Below are 17,721 nucleotides of genomic sequence, written 5' to 3'. Positions count from 1 at the left end.
CCGGCATCTGTACGTACCTAGAAAGTGGTTTAACGAGCGAAAGTTAGAAATTAATTGGAAAGATTAAAAAGGGAGAACCGCTCCACTCTGCTTGTTGCATTTTTTTGGAGTGTGAATTTAAAGAAAGCAACTATGATTTTCATTTTTTTTCTTGGCGTGCACTGACACCATATGCCTTCCTCCTGTTTCAAACTACCAAAGTTTTTTGACTATCCGTTCCAGCTGATTATACTATCATCAGCTGCAGCCACGTAGCCTCAGTGCACTTAATTCAGTTGGATATTCTAAGCCCAATTCCCTACATTCTGAGCAGCTCCTTCACGTCTGAGCGTAACCGTCTGTGCTGATCACCTTCAACAATGTGAGGTATATAGCAACATTATCCCTACTTTTCTCAATGGAGATTTCATCCCATCCCTGAAAGCGATCTATGTTGAAAAGTCAAGTTGCACTGCACAGCTGTATCACCCTTATTGGGACTCATGAACAGTGCGCATCTCACGAAACTCTAGGGATGAAAACTCGCGACCTGCAGGTCACCGCCTGAACACAACCTTTTGGCCAATAACGGCTGATCAGTCGGGTTACTTAGAAATGATATAGCGTCACTCATCCTTCAGTCACACGATCCTTTTCGCTTGGTCACGTATTGACTGGCTCCTCAAAGTATTGAAGGATGAGTGGCCCCATGTTATGTCTAACTAATGACACTGCTGATCAGCCGCCAGTGGGCAAACGGTTAAGTTTATAACCACTGAAGGGAAGTTCACGAGTTCGCAACTATCTGGAGTTTATTGGAATGCGTATTGCTGATGAATCGCAACAGGGATGAAACAGCTATTCAGTGAATTTAAGCATAAATAGGCTTCATGGATGAGGATATCTGTGGTGAAAATGACCAAATCTGCACACATCACCATCAACCTCATTTTTCATACAGAAATCAAAACCAAATAACAGATTCGCTGATGTCAGAATCTGTTTGCCTAAGGGATAATTTGGCATCAAGCCCAGCTTTCTCTAGTTGGCCTGTTGTATCTAATCTTATTTAATCGAAGTAAGTTCACCCAACCCTTCAAAGTATATCTTCTATCAGTGACACTGTCACTTGTGTAGAATGTAACCCACCCATGAGCTTATTCAATCGGTATGACCCACTGACGGTATTTGTAGGTGCGAGCCTAAATTATCATCCTTCGGTGGATGAAATTAACTTTGGTTCAACAATAATTCTATCCTAAGTAAAGAGAGAGAAAGGTAACTGTGAGTATTTATTGCTCCCTAAGAGCGTTGAGAGTTCGAATTCTGCATATTTTTCCCGCTATTGATAAGCGGTGCGGGTAGTAAAATGAAAGGGCAAATAACTTGACATAGGGTTCGATGAGCTCCATAAGGCATGGCAAGATTCCATAGGTAAACTGAGCTGATATTCCCCCCTTAAATAATTACGTTACCCGCCCTTTTACCCTCAACTAAAGCATTCTTTTCTTACGGTTTTACGGTAGTTGAGGGCCTGTTTCTTTTATTAGTGCACTGCGGTCCCTGATGATGATGACGATGATGATGATGATGATGATGATGATGATGATGATGTTGAGGATGATGATGATGATGATTATGATGATGATGATAACTTACTGCAGCATTCCAGAACTTCATATGATACAGTGGAGACAATATCAGGGTGCGTTTAAAAGGCAGACTGGCCTTGGCCACCATTGCATCGGGTAGGATTGCGTGACAAGTCATTATTACAACGACGGCTAAAAATTTTTGGCGGGATACAGACTGCCGCATCTGCATTCTATCGAGATAAACGTATTTCTGCATTGCATGTGGGGGCATTGACTTATTATCATCATCATGTACGGTTGCGTGGAGTGGTACTAAATCACAGCGGAACTGACGACACCCTCATCTGAGTGGATTCCGATAATTAGACCCACGTACACCGATGCATGTCACAAGATTCCTACCATTCCGAGAAGTACCACATCTGTTCCAATCGATGGATCTCCGTAGGTCTAGTTCGGTTAACCGTTTGATGACGGTTGTGTTCACCACCTTAGACTTGAAAAATCCTTGGGTCACTCTGGACATTAAGAATGGTATAAATGTTTCCTCAGGTATCGTTTCAGAGGGGTTTGGTAAACAATCGGTGGATTTATTGCTGGGCACCGTTTCGCTTTTGACACAAAAGCTTCGTCAGGCCAAGTGAGTAAGTAAGTAGGTTGATTGGGTTTATGGCAGTCAGGCAACCAATCCGTGAGATTCCTTATGACTAGTGCCTTAAAACCCAATCAACCTACTTACTTACTCACTTGGCCCGACGAAGCTTTTGTGTCAAAAGCGAAACGTTGCCCAGCAATAAATCCACCGATTGTTTACCAAACCACTCTGAAACGATGACTTCCCAATCGGTCCCAAACAGTCTCCTCTTAGGTAATTTTTTAGCCTAAAGTAAATCGAAGGTAACTTTATTTCCATATCCACCCACCCTCATATTCTAATAGAGGGTCGGGGCGCGGAGATGATCAGCAGGAAAACATAGGCAACGCAAACCCGGCGTGGTGGTCCCTTTATACCACTGTAACGGTGATACTACTGATGGGGAACACATGCGAATAGTATGTTTTTCTCGTAAATTCGCTTTGCATCTCTTGAAAAGGGAGATCCGTTGCGGAATTTGTGGAGTTTCTCTAGAGAATTTGCTTTGATTCGAGCAACAGTCAATGAATATCCGGGAAAGTTCAGGAAGGCGCGTTCAAGGAGAAAGTGGATATTCAGTTATTCTAAACAAGATAAATATGAGAGATTTGCTTCACCGTCCAATGGTCTGTAACTGTTCATTTGGCATTTTCCAGTAAACAACTCCGCAGCGAAGGCCTTCTTCCGTTCACCATTACTCAACGCAGCAACTAACCGTTTCTATCTTTTTTTTCGGCTGGACGCCACGTCTTACAGTCGAACGGAGTCCGATCTATATGACCAGTTGCAAAACCAACGAAGATTGTCGCCTCGAACCGAACTCCATTTTGGTCTAAGACCTTGAGTGATCTAGAGGACGCCAAATATCATTCAGGTTTATTCACCTATTGTACTATTTACTGACTGCGTTATTAACTGAGTTGCTTGCTTAGATGTGTTTGGAATTTCTATAGCACTTCATTCTTAAGGGAGAGGGCACCATTTCGCACTTGCGCACATGGGGAACAAAATCAATTCGCGCTGCGCGTGCAAGATTAGGCCTACGTACTTTTATCAGTAATGGGGAGAATAAATGAAAACAGGGATTTTCGAACAGTTTGCAAAAAATCAGTACGCAGAGTTAGCTGTTTCTTAGTGTGGTTTAGTCTGTAAGACAAATTTACGACCAAATCATTTTTTCACCTTAATTTTTGTTCGGCTGAATTTGAAATTGTATTTTCATTACATGTGAGTGCTGCAATCAGAAATTTGACAAGTAACCAAAAAACTGTCAGCAGACAGTTATGATGCCGTAATTTTACTGAGAATTACCACAAATACCCCCATCGGTGCGTTTATTACATTTTCAGTTTTCCGCTATCTTCGCGCCCGAATCGGCATCAAATAGGGGAATGCGCGAGTCGTTATTGAGTTTATCACTTGTCCCCGAGTCCCCCTGCTACAATTCTACTTGGAACATGAAGAATGCATTACATGTCATACCATTCACTGAATGTACGAACAAATTTGGTTTCATTTCCACGAAGCTCAGGGGAATGATATGCTACATAGTTGAACAGGGAGAATTTTTCTTTTTCTCAAGTCATCCTGGTGAAGAACGAAGTTTTTCAGGCCCCTCATACTAGGCGGTCTTTTCAACAAAAGAGATGGAGTTTGATTTAAGTTTCTAGTAGACGGATTTCTCTTCCAAATGCTTCTGTGTTGCACTACTGGTGAAACACTTACTGGTGAAGAACGAAGTTTTTCAGGCCCCTGATACGAGGCAGTCTTTTCAACAAAAGAGATGGAGTTCGATTTAAGTTTCTAGTAAACAGATTTCTCTTCCAAATGCCTCTGTGTTACACTACTGGTGAAACACCTGCTGGGTATGCTTGACGTGCAGGTATGTGAACAGATCCATACTTACGTGAATGAATCCGAATCGCAGTTATGCGTGGTCTCCACAGATGTGACCTGCACCATCCTCGATACGCTTTCTAAAACGAAGTTTGCACTGAACTACTACGACTCCTAATAAAGAAATTATAACTTGAAGAGAATTAATCGTAACGTCAAGGGCAGGAGAGTCAATGGCTCTACTATCAAAAACTGTCCACTGACTGACTGTCATCGTCACTGGGCTTAGGTGCAAATATTTTCTTCTCTTGTGTGCATCATACACGATACTCATATGAGAGTGAGTAGGCCAGTGGACTCAATAACCGAGATGTGACTGTTGAACTAAATCGATCGGATTTCTACATATCAATGCGGCTGAGCAGTACTTAGTCAACGGTCGCTATCCTAGCTAGGACAAAACAAGATACCATGTGAATATACACTCATTTGCAAACTGATTTGGTTTCTTCGAGAGACTCACTTGGAACCCAGCTGAATCTCTCTTTTGTGATGTTCTCAGGCAACTGAATGTGCTGCACCAGACCGCCTCATGTTTCAGTCACTACGATATTCGAGATATCGCAATACATGCATATCTTTGTAATGTACTACTCATAAGGGTGCTGAAAATTTGTCGACATCTCACGACCGGTTTCGCCCTTTTCGGGGCACATCAGGTAGACGCAGTCCTCGGGTTTCCGTCAACCTTATGTTTTACTTGAAACCAAATTGCACGAAATTGGCGAATATACACTCATTTGCAAACTGAGTGCAAACTCATTTGCAAACTGACTGTGCCTACCTGATGAGCCCCAAAAAGGACGAAACCGGTCGTGGGCTGTTGACGGATTTTCAGCAACCTTATGAGTAGTACATTACAGATAAACCATGTGCTTGTTAAGTTGAGCGCTAGAGATTTCATCCTGTAAGTGAAGCTAATCTAATCTGAGAAGATGAGTACATCTCTCTTTCGGTTCCCGTAGTGGCCGTTTGTCGTGGGGGTTGTTTAGCTACCATAATACAGGTAACCTGGATGTTCCAGCTGCCTACTGGTCTGGTATGTTACATCAAGTCACTCCTATAGCACGCACTGGGGCTATTCATACAGCCAGTCATGTTGAACAAGATGGTCATGGGTATACGGATGATTCAATTGAAAATCAATAGGTTCTCTTGTTTTTGACTATCCTTAAGTTGCTGCTTAGTTCCCAGACTACCTCTGGATTCTTTTGAGTCGATTTTCAAAATATTGAAGTGCATTGTTCTTAAACAGAAGTGTTTCACATAAGGTATCGACTAAAATTGTGGCTTAGTGGTGGTTTGTGAAATTTTATCACAAACAAGTGAAAAATCTTTCCACTAGGGCTCACGAAACGGAGGAGCCGGAAGTCTTCCCTCGAGCAGGCATCGAAGGAAACAACTCCCTGTGAATATCTCAGAAATATCCAGGAAACTTAGAATCCTTGACCTATTGACTAGTAGTCGAGCGCTTAAACGTTGGACCAGGAGCAGCTGATTAGCAGTGTGACCACCCGCACCTATAGAGTATAGATCACCTCTCATCCTCCAATCTCGCGGTTAGAAGAAAAAAATCCATAAGACGTGTGAGAGTTCTATCTGAGAAGTAGACAGGTTACAGGTTGTAAACTCCATTGGTATTCCTGGAGCGCACACTGATGATGACTCATAAACTGGGATGTAAAATCGTTGGTTGATCACGTGGCTGTTGATCTGTTCTCCGAGCTTAGAAATTGGCTTGCAAACTTTTCGTCAACAGTTGAAGTGACACACTGATCGTCACTCACGAACTGGCGATGCCACCTAGATTGGTGATTGCCAAACTCGGTGAACAGTCCAACGGCCACCTAATCAACCAATAAGAGGCCCACCAGAGCTACAAATATTAAGGCTCATTTCTAAGGATGAAACAGCTGTATAGTGCATCTCGGCGTTTCAGCATAGATGGGTTCTAGTTTCAGGGTGGTACCTACTTCAGAAATTTCCGAGACCTCACATACCACAAAAAATCTCATCTACTTATATAAAATTGCCTGTTAAAATGGGTGGTCGTGTTGACGAGTGCCTGCGTATGTGACCTAGGAGAGTTCAAGTTTCGTCGGAATAGCTGGTGATGGCAGAGCTTTGGGTTTGCCGCGACTGCCTCAGTTGCTATCAAGCTGCAACTCCGGATCAATATTGTAAATCTACGGGACACGTCGTTGGTTTGTTCATGTGACTAATCTCACGGATATGTGACACATTCGGACTTTTGATCGTTTTAACGGATCCACTGTAATTCCGGAAAGAAAGAGATTGGTGTATGCTGATGCCAAAGTACCGTTTCGTGCGCCTAACAGAGGCAGTAAACAACTTACACAGCCATATTACACAGTCCGATATTTTATTCGAGGCTATGTTCGAACGACAAAGGTATTAAGTCGAATGATGGAGGTGAACGAACACAATTTGATCGACGACACATTCACGACATTTTTATCGTAGTAGTGAATCTTTTAATGGTCGAGGACACTGGGGTCCCGAAAGCCGTCATACATGACACTTGCCTTCTCGCCAGCGAGCCTATGTAACCATATTTCCTCTCCCAAGATTAACAGAATGTCGCCTGCATGCGGGCGGGTTTCCCACCATTCCCTGCTTGCGATATAGCTGAAACTCACATTGAAGCTCAAGCTTTCGTGCTTCAAACTCTTCAAACTTCCTTTCCGAACAGAAATAAAATTTTGAACCCCCTGAAGGGAAAATTGCCATGTTGTGAAACTGAACCCAAAATGAAGTTGTTGTTTTGAGAACCAACGCTAATGGAAAGGTGTGAATGATCGTCTCTTCACCCAGTTGTTGTTGGCAAGCAATTTGTTGATCCGAAAGCATTGGTCTCGTTTCCCCTGGACAGGATTACCTATTCACAACAACCGCACCTGTGTCTTTGGCGAGATGGATAAACAAGATTGTAGTATTTCCGGCAAACCATTCGGTGTTTGATATTTGTTTGCCTGGGCTTGAAATCGTTGGTGGGCACATTTACCAATGCAAGAATCAATTGTGCTCGATCGTTCGCTGGTAGTGAAAGGTCAGGAACTAAGTTCAACTTCTGAGGGTGAGATAAAATGAGTGTGACTCGTGAAGGTCTGAGGATTCAGCATTAGTCATAGCTTATGAGGAACTGATGTTCCACACAGTTCTGACTGCCGTGTCTTAAGTTGTGGATGAACGGAGCCTTCTAACCAACTTATTGTGTTCGAGCCATCATCGGTGGTTTCCCATTTCCAGACCAATAATCGATGGAGAGAATCGTGTGATGGTGTGGTTATCTTAAGTGACTATTGTGTCTGATTTTCACTTTTCCCAAAAAGGTGGATGTGCCAACCAACATAGGTATGTGGGTACCAACTAGCATAGTAAACAGCTTCCACATTAAAAATACCAACAGTTCTCTTCATACGAACTATCATGACCTTCAGCCGTTTCACTTGATTTGCACACAAACTTCCATTGTGTAAACTAGTCAGTCCACTTGAGTAAGGGTGAAAATCCTGATCGTCTGATCTTTTAACCGGATTGACACCAAGTCACTCAGTCTCCTGAGGCATAAACCGAACTATTGATGTACAGCTTGCACTGTGCACTGAAAATTCACTCAGTTATCATCTTTACCACCATACGTGACAGCAGTTAGGCCAGGTTTTTCTCAGTTCGAATCATTGTTGGTCGAATAATGCTGTTTTTCATGCCCAAGTCAGGGTGGCGCAAGCAAAGGCGTAGTCAGCTTTTGATTTAGCAAACGTTATTCCCTTCGCTGACATTCAGTCCAATTAGGCCAGATGAATTCGAATCAGTGAGGACCTGATGAGCCCAGAGTGAGCCCATTGAGTGAGCCTCCAAGAATGAACCTACTCCAAGAAATTTCGGATTACAAAGGACTGATATTCTGGGTATGATTAGGGAGAAAATGTGCATTATACGTATAACCTCGATTATCCTTGTGCGGGGTCCCAATCTAGCCTTAATAAGCTGCCCCAAACAGGAAATGAAGTCCCCAGAAGTCCATAGAGTCACATTGGTAATATAGAACAATAGGGTGTTTTCTGTTCAGACGTGATATGGTGACATTTTTGCCTCCAAAACACATTTCGCGGGCAATATATGAAGTGCCAGATGTGCCTCCGCTATAGTTGCACATCGCATGACAATTTCGTGTACACTCAGCTAACATTTATTTCGGACGATTTGCTATCCACCCTCTTGGATGGAATATAACACTAAGATCCCATGTAATGTTTTCTAACGACATAGAGCTGCTATTCGCAGATCTGACCAAGTGTGCAAAACTCAGAAAAACCGCCATTTGTCACCGCGGTCGATTCTCAGACTCTGTTAAAGGATACCACAACATATAAAACGGGATATTTCGGATTTTTTCTACTTATCTTTCCCCTGAGCTCATATGCCCATTTGCATCGTTCCCTTAGTAGTGTGATAACCTTACAAAGATTAGCCAATATGCAGAAGCCTTAAGGGCAACATTCCTTGTCGGATATGATTTGGTATCCCAAACCCCTGGAGCAAGGACACTTCAAAAATATTCCAAACACTAACTTCCTGTGATAACCCGTAGTAAAATGGTTGCTTTGCGCCAAAATAATGGCTAATACAATGAGTAGGTGTATTGGATGGATATCAACTTGTAGATATTGGGATGTGAGTCACACGAAGAAAACAGTGAGATTCCCAAGCTGGAAAATACGGAATCTGTTTTGACCACTGCAAGAAAGTAGGTTGGCCACAATATGTCTCTTTAGACAGATCCGTGCCCAACCACACTTTGTGATGATACATCCTCAACGAACTTGGTCAGACAGTAATCAGTATTGTTCATCGTAATGGTTCAAAGTGGGCACAACCTGGACAAGCGACTTGCATGACCAGTATCTCTCAAGAAATCAACGGTGGCTGAAGGAACGTATGACTGTGTGCGCACGAAACGAGACATTCTGACAAAACAGAGGTGTTTGAGTTTCAAGGTATTTGCACTACTGGGAAGCAGCTGTTAGATAAGGCACCTAGGCTTCTCAGTAGTGATTGGTTTCATTGGAAGGACGGAATTCAAGAATCTCTTCAAGCTACCAACAGTTCACAACTCACTCATCGGGGGAATAACATTCACGTGAGGAGCGAAACTTCCGTCCGAGCAGTCATCACTCGAACAGTGAGTTAACACACGACCACGCAGCGCGGATCTAACATCGATGTAACCTAGAGGCTTTGACCCAAACAACCACGTATATTCATTTAAAAACAATAAAAATAACTCGGTAAATAATGAGTTTTTTTAATTTGGTGAGTAATCCTCTAACAATATTAAAAAAATCACTTTCTAGCGTTTTCCACCAGTTTTTCCACAGAGAGGGGCGTAATTGTTCTTACGTCGATTTACCAGTCATCCCAACAAGTATGTGCTCTTGTAGTATAAAACTGTGAGCTCGACTGGGAGAAATATCTCGTTTTTAATCCAACTATTAATTTTTGGCACGGTTGTTCATTTAGTTGCACAGCCTAATATTACCCAAAGACTGCACCACGCTTTCGTCGCGTGAACGTGCAGTCTACATTCGTTTGACTGGTTGTTCCTTTCTTTGTACTTTTGCACCGAAAAACATAATGAGGCTGTTGATGAGTTGCTACCTGAGACGACCTGATGCATAAACAACATGGGGAGAGTCTCACGACGGTAATAGTCCCTCACCATTGATAATGGTGTTGATGTTGTTGATGATGATGACGAAGATGATGATGGAGACCTTGCAAGTTACCGTGATGTTCCTCGGCTGCGTCCTACAGACTCTGACTTTGGCTGTTTTGATTCGATACCAATTGGTGTCACTGTCAGTACCACCATTTTAACGAAATAATGCGATGTCCCATGGGGTTCGGGCAGTGCGTTCACACTGATTACTTATCGGCAGAATTTACTGGATAGACAACTTTAACTGTCGACAACCTACATAATGTCAGTGAAATCAGAATACAGACATGCACATAAATGTTTGAGTAATTTTCGTGCAACGTTAAGCATGGTGCAACTCACATCGACTGACTACCTTTATAACCGAATGTACATTCAGGTATTTGCAGACCAAAAGCACACGAAAGGTGCTATTTCTGAGGCACTTTTCCTCGGCTATAAAGGGTACAATCCTATCTAACCAGAATGTCAGAAAGCGTGGATGATTGCACACTATGTATGCGCCTTGAGCTGGAGTTAAACTTATCGCTCCAACATGTTTCAAAAAATTAGTTATGAATTTTGACTACTGTAGCTATGATCTTTATTCCACTTAATGCAAATGCATGGTGTATATTTGTAATGTGCTACTCATAAGGTTGCTGAAAATCCGTCAGCAACCCACGACGAAGTAGAACATAAAGTTGACGGAAACTCGGGGACTGCGTCTACCTGATGAGCCCCAAAAAGGGCGTAACCGGTCGTAGGCTGTCGACAATTTTTCAGCACCCTTATGAGTAGTACATTACGAAGATCTACATGTACTGCGATATCTCAAATATCGTAGCGACTGAACTGTGAGGCGGTCTGGTGCAGCACATTCAGTTGCCTGGAATCATCACCAGTGAGAGGTTCAGCTGGGTTCCAAGTGAGTCTCTCGAAGAAACCAAATTAGTTTGCAAATGAGTGTATATTCGCCAAATGCGTGGTGCTTTGTGGAATCAATAGTAAGTATATACACGAGTATCAATTACAAGTAGTCAAGATAAATGCTTTGGTATCTCTCATCTACTACCGAAATAATCGGCTGAAATTTTTTTGGAATTTTTGAGTGAGCCGAGTGGATCTTACATCTCCAAGTATGTTTCCCAGATGTCAAAAATCTGTCATTATTGGCTTGAAAACGTTTGGTCATCCCGAAACCAAGAGAGAGCAGCTGACCAAAGCATCAAACATATCACTCAGTAGGAAGCAATGGTACTGTACACATGTGAGAATGAAACATGAAATGAAACCGGTATAATAAACCTTCCTGTCTGAGGTGAAACTGATCCACAATATCACAAGTTGTACCAGTTTTTGTGGAGGCTTTTAAGATTAACCTAAGCTATCGATTTTTGTTCCGTTCACACTTCTTCCCACAGGATGATCAGACACCGTGTGGTAAAGGAGGCACAGTTTTCCGCTCAAAACCTTCGCAGGACGCAGGCAACAGACTATACCATACCAATGCGAGACTAAGAAGGCTGCAGTCATGCAATTCACTATAACATCTGCGGGAATTTGGGTTGAGGCTTCCATGCACGTGGTTGGCATCCCCATGGTAGAAGCGCCGGTTAACAGCATGATGCGACTTCCAGCCGTGTCATTGAGCTAGCGTGTCTGTCGTGGTTTTGTTGTCCTTGTGTTTGATTAAGATTTGAAAAGGATTCTTGGTCAGTCTCGTTGGCGGGATCTTACTCTGGGATGAATTGCACGTATCCACTGTAGTATGAGGGTCTAGGTGTCTTGTTCTTGATGCTTTTACCGGAAAATGAGCTTGAGTAATAAGTCTTGCAAACTCCTTTTCTTTCCAAGAAAATGGGGCATTCTCTTACCATATTTTGGCAGTCGGGAGTCAGTTTTACTACTGAGGCTGTACCATCTTGATGATCCCGGCAGAAACGTGGAAGCAGTAAATTTTCAAATTAAGACTTTAAACTCTTCTTGTAATAAATCATATTTTTAGCGGTTTGGACGCTATTCAAGTGTGTCTTTGTATTATTTCAAAGTGTGCGCTTGATCAGTGAAGCAGGTCTCTCCGGCGTTTTTCTGTAGATTTCGGGAATATTGGATTTTCATCGAGGTTGAATTCAATTCTCCAGCAATGGGTACTGTATGGCTGGGGATTTTGGCCTGCTGCTGACAAGCAATGTTTGTTATGGATTCTTCTGTGGAATTAAGGGAAAACTCTTCGAAGAATTTTCAGTAAACTTACGAGTAGTGTGTTACGTTTGGATAAACCACGTTTGCGATATTTCGAATATTGTACCAGTTGAAGTGTCAGGCGGTGTGGTCAATCACATTAAGTTAAAGCATATCCCTGTGAAAGGGAGATTCAGCCGGAGTCATTTGAGTGTCCTGTCAAAGCCTAATTCGTGTGCAAATGAAGACCTTTGGCAGATTTGATTGGATATGTTGTTTGCCTGATTTCAGGCCTTCTAATTGTGAAAGAAACCGAATATATTGTACGCTCGAACGAACAAGCAATGAACTGCATCCATCAACCGATTGGACAACTGCACTACTTCTAAGCAGCGGATTAAGTAAAAACAATTCACAAGCACGGTTTTATTTACTTTACAATAAATCTGGAAACGTGTTTTGTTTCATCCTCTGATTACCGGACAAAATGCTAATCATGTTGCGGTGCGACCGCTTATGTGGGTATGTCCAGAAAGCGCCGTGATAGAGCATCTTGGCAAACAACCAGAGCCGACTGATTGGGCAGGTCCACTGATAAGCGAGTACATGAGCAAATAACTTCTATTCATCTTTTACCAATCTGTTTCCGGTCTATGCTAAGAGACCTTTGTTAAAAACAAACAGAATAGAACTAGCTTTGGCCTCTAGTTAAAGGGATTTTATGTATACTTGTCCATAAACCTGGTCAACTTTTGAGAATGAACTCAAAATAGAATATATGAAAATAACATCGATTATGCACCAGATTCTCCCATTTTGTACACTAAGTTAGTCTTAACGGTGGAGGCTCAACCAACTCCAACAGAATACCACGTTTCTGATATTTGTCTTCAACTGAATGTGCTTCACAAAGCCGCCTCATATTCCCTTTGAGTTCGATGTTAGAGATATCGCAGTACGTTGCCGGAAAGTGACGCATTACTCGCAAGGGTGTCGTGGAGCTTTCAACAACCTTCTCAGTAGCACGTTCCATCTAGAAACTGAGCGTTATATTGTGTTGCCTGTAATGTAGCACGCTAGCTACTTATTGGCTTATTATTGGTATGGACATTTGACCGTGACTGATATTGGTAAATAAATAGTTGGTATTTCCAGTGTTCACTAACACTGGACGATCATCCTGATTACTTTTACTTTTTAATTCTACATAAGTTTTCCCCACAAATGGTTACGAGTTAATGTTTGGTGGCTTTTTATTGTCTCGGTCATTAACCTGCATCGGTCAGAAGTTTGACCCACTACCATCCACTTACTCTTTTTGCTACACCAACAAAGGTTTCACAGTCAAAAAGGAAGTTTCTCAGATGTTGATCTCTGCAGCAAAAATTAGTTTGGTGGTAGGACAATGCACGCCTCGCGACATACGGTTGATTTGACCTTATGTGGCAAATAAAGTCTTCAAAAGTATGCACCACAATTATGATTAATGATGATCAACTAATGTGCGCCAGTGTGTGGAGGGGTCACATTACGAACAATTTTCACAAGTGGGTGTCAGCTAGAGCAGAACGGCTGCCAATTCGACCACTTGACTACCAATATGCGCAACTGAAGATTCGGCCAAGATAGAATCGAAATCCATTCCAATTTCTGCCGAAGGAACTGCAATTTCGGACATTCTTACGGTGGCTTTAGGTGAGAAGGAAGTCTGCTAAACATAGCAAGTTCTAGCAAATAACATATTATTGGAAACAGTAAAACGGAGACATCTTAGCTGGAAATTTAATAAAAGGAGAGAAATAATACGATTTAAAATTTTTTTACGAGTTCAAGGTTGGCTGGCACACTCAGTAGAGGGAGAAAGACGGCCGTGCATAATGCAAGCCCGAGTCACCAAAGACTCGAATACGTGACGCTTGCTCTTACCATATCGCAAAGCGAATCACAAGCCAACCTGTCACAACGAGGAAAAGATGAACATAAAGGATGATATCTAATGGTCAGTCAAACTCAAGGAAGACATGTGACAACGTAACGCAGATCGCGAACGATCGATCAGGTCATCAGTAAAAGAAATTTAACCAATCACTTTAGAATTATAAGATGCTCGTCACAATCTAATATAAATACCAGTGTGGCAAAAGTGCCTCCCGAAGTGAAATCAAAAGTTTGGAAGCAAAATGCCAAGTATGGCGAACGAATGAACTGCCACCTGATCAAAAGCCATAATGATATACCTCTCATCTGTAGGTACTTCCGATAGCGTTTTGGTTATTGTTTAACACACCGTTGAGTCAACCGAAAGTTTACCACAGTTTCCAAGAGCGGCGTCCCGAAACTCACCGAGTCTAATGACCAACTTCCGGTGTTCAACCGTGGAACATGTAGATAAACCGTGTTGTCCTCTGGTGCTCTGCTATACTTCTGTACATATGTAGATGTCCTAGGGTTTGAGTTCATAGGCTTCATGATTGACGTCGAAAATGGTTATTCTTTAGATATCCTATCCTAAGCTGTGCCACAAGGTTGCCTCCATAGCACGTTCTTCACCAGCCACGAGAAGTTCATTGGATCTATTGTTGCATCTACCTGATGTACCCTGTTTCCGTAGCATGTTACGATCACATGACAGGAGACCGCAAGCGCTGTTATGATTTTTTGGCCTTTTGATGGCTCCATTCCCCTATTCAGGTTTAGGAAGTTGTTAGAACCCTAATGTAATTAATTAGCCATATTACTGTTCAATAATAAAAGTACTTGCGTGCTCCAGCATAAGACTTTTTAGTACATGAAGAATCGCCAATTTGTGCATTTATTCTATATTCAGTATAACAGAAGGTCGATTAACAAGTTGATTTAGAAGCGCATTTCTCATCAGCCTTCTGCAATTGAAGTAGGGTGATATATGTTCTGTAGCTGACCAGTCAATTTTTTAATTCTTGTTGATTTATAACGGAATAAATGAATGCTTTTCAAGTCGAATTTGTCAGTCAACCGTAGTCAAATCGTCGAACCCCCGTGCATAATAAGAAACCACAGATGGTCTACGCTGAGCCAGATTTGGTGCTGCACGTAACGCCCTGGCGTCGGTGCAAATTCGAGAAGATCAGATAGGCAAGAAAACTTGTGGTGGCCTGTCAGGAACTGTTAACCGGCCTAAAAATAACGATATAACTATGGACATCGATACAGCTATCCGCTTATCATCGAGATACAGACATCATTCGTCAATTCCTTGAGGTTTCAAAGTGATGCCGTATCTCCACCACAGTGCCATGCAGGTCGCCCGCAGAACACACCCGAAAGATCGTAGTGTTTTTATTCCGTTGAAGCTGTGGCCGGTGATGTCACCACCAATAAAATGATGAAGTAGAACTGTTAGATGTCCATAAATTGAGCAAGTTTACCTGGATCCCAGTTGTTTACGTCCAGTGGGTGATGACGACCCCCATAACCGATCCTGCTAAGGCACGTGTTTCCGCATGTTGCGCGAATCCCTGATGATTTAAGCTGCATTTGGGAGACTAATACAACGCCAACATACAGAGGTTCACTGTCCGAAGTCAGCGGATAACATTGCTCCGGAGTGGCATAATCGGAACCACTCTTATATTAAGCTATATAAGTGGGTAAAGCTCCCGTGAACAAAACTTCGTGGGTCTTTCAATAAGCCCGGCTACACGTACTGTGCATTAAGCAATACACATGGATTTCATCAAGCCGAAAAAGGCTGAGAAATTTTCCACAAATTTTCATGAGTGACTGCCCAATTATGATACTGACAACAGTAAAAATTCAACGTGGGAACGCAACATGCGGATCGCAAGGAAAGCGGGTTTGAGCTGCAGCTTTATCGGAGAGTACTAGGCGTTGCTAACACACTATTCACATAAAATAACCCAGACGCTTGTGTTTTCAGTCACGTGACAAAAATTCTCGAGTGACATTCGAAAAGTGGTGCTCCTTTTGGGAAGCCATGTTTATTTCGCAGTGCTGTAAGCAAAAGATAACTAAAACTTGTAGGGACGGATGGGTCTGTCTCGGTTGAAGATTCATGAATAACCTCTTATAAAATCCACTGTGCTCACTTTATTCATCGGTCCTCTTAATTACTCGCTCTTTAACTGTTGGACGGGATTTGAAAAGGAGCTTGTTCAGAGAGATCATATGCAAAGAAGGCATGGTTAGCCAAACACTCTCATCTGCATGTGAATTTGGTTTTGAGGTGAGGCTCAAACGAAAACAGCTGAGTTTGTCGTTTAGAATAGTCTTATGCAGCTGACTGTGCAGCCCGGTACAGAACATTAAATTGAAGAAAACTACTCTAAACGAGAGATTCAGCTAGATCAAATTGAGTTTCCCGGCAAACCCAGTATGCAACTAACAGTATTTGGTAGGTTCCCTCCAACCTGGGTTTAAGTGGAACACAAAGCTGGCGGAACTTCGGGGACTGTGCCTAACTGGTGGTCTGAAAAAAGGACAAAGCTGATTGTAGGCTGTCAAGGAGTTTTCAACAACATTCTGAGTAGTGTGTTACGGATAAGCCGGACACGGTTAGTTTTGGAATATATCCCAGGGAATTTAGACGATCATCGAAGAGACCGTCTACCCGACAGTTGTAAACTGTTGACTCTAAGATTGTGCCCGTTTGATTGAACTTCTGTGGCTCACCAATATGATTTAGAGGAACAAACGGCCGCCCTAAGGTGACTGTGCCTGTTGGCCAAACAATCGCCAGACTGTCCCTATTCATAGTGATTTGGTAACTTCCACTACTGACAAAAGTTCTAATGTGACTGAGATCCTCAGCAATCAGCTGCATGTTTTGTGGTGCATTCGGTCGAAACCGCAGGTCTATTGACTTGGTGATTGTCATATAGTGCACAAAAACCATGAATAGGTCTTCTTGAAAAATCGAACTCCCATTTAATGGATACACTGCCTGACAGGAAGACTAGCCAGGTAAATTCTCAGGTTAGTATATAAACAGGCAGGCAGAAAACAAGAGCCGGAGAGCTAGCCGCTGTCAGATGAAAGACGTTGACCATATTCATGTCCGGTGGACGCATTCGTCCGCCTCGCTTTACTGATGCTACAGATTTGTCCTTAAGCGAAGAAAATCCTCTGAGTTATTGGATTAGATTGTTGGATCACTCTTTTTGATGCAGTGTGCGATGTTTCCGAACTTCTTTTTCGTTAGCTCTGCACCAGGATATCTTTTTTCAGCAATCTTTTCACGTGAATACCAGCTAATATGCACCAAAGATTTCTGAGTTGTATGTTGAGTGCAGAAGAGCAACTTAGAAGTAGATGTGAATTAACTGTGTCCCCAAAGTCCTCAGTATCACTGTTGTATGGTTACCCGGAGTGTGCATATCTTCTTGCACTCTAACAGGGAAAAGTACGCTTCAGTCACGCAGCTCGCAATTCCGTTTCCCATGCACACACGCACCGAACTTCAATTAAAGGGCATGAACTCGACGATATGATTGATATCTTCAGCATGGACTTGCATCACAAACGACTTTCTACGGAGTATAACATTGAAAAATTGCTCACAAAGTATCCCTTAAAATGGCATTTGTTGGGAGAATCGGATTTTGCATGTAAAGGAAATATGTTCTCCTGTCACGTGACGGTGAAAATGACGTCTGTCATGTACCTGTCTAGGATGTCTGTTATCGAAGCCTGCAAGCCTAGTTTTTTCTTGC

This window comes from Opisthorchis viverrini, assembly GCF_000715545.1.
Source record: "Opisthorchis viverrini unplaced genomic scaffold opera_v5_74, whole genome shotgun sequence".
In the NCBI taxonomy this organism is placed as follows: Eukaryota; Metazoa; Platyhelminthes; class Trematoda; order Opisthorchiida; family Opisthorchiidae; genus Opisthorchis; species Opisthorchis viverrini.
This window is presented reverse-complemented; position numbering follows the sequence as displayed.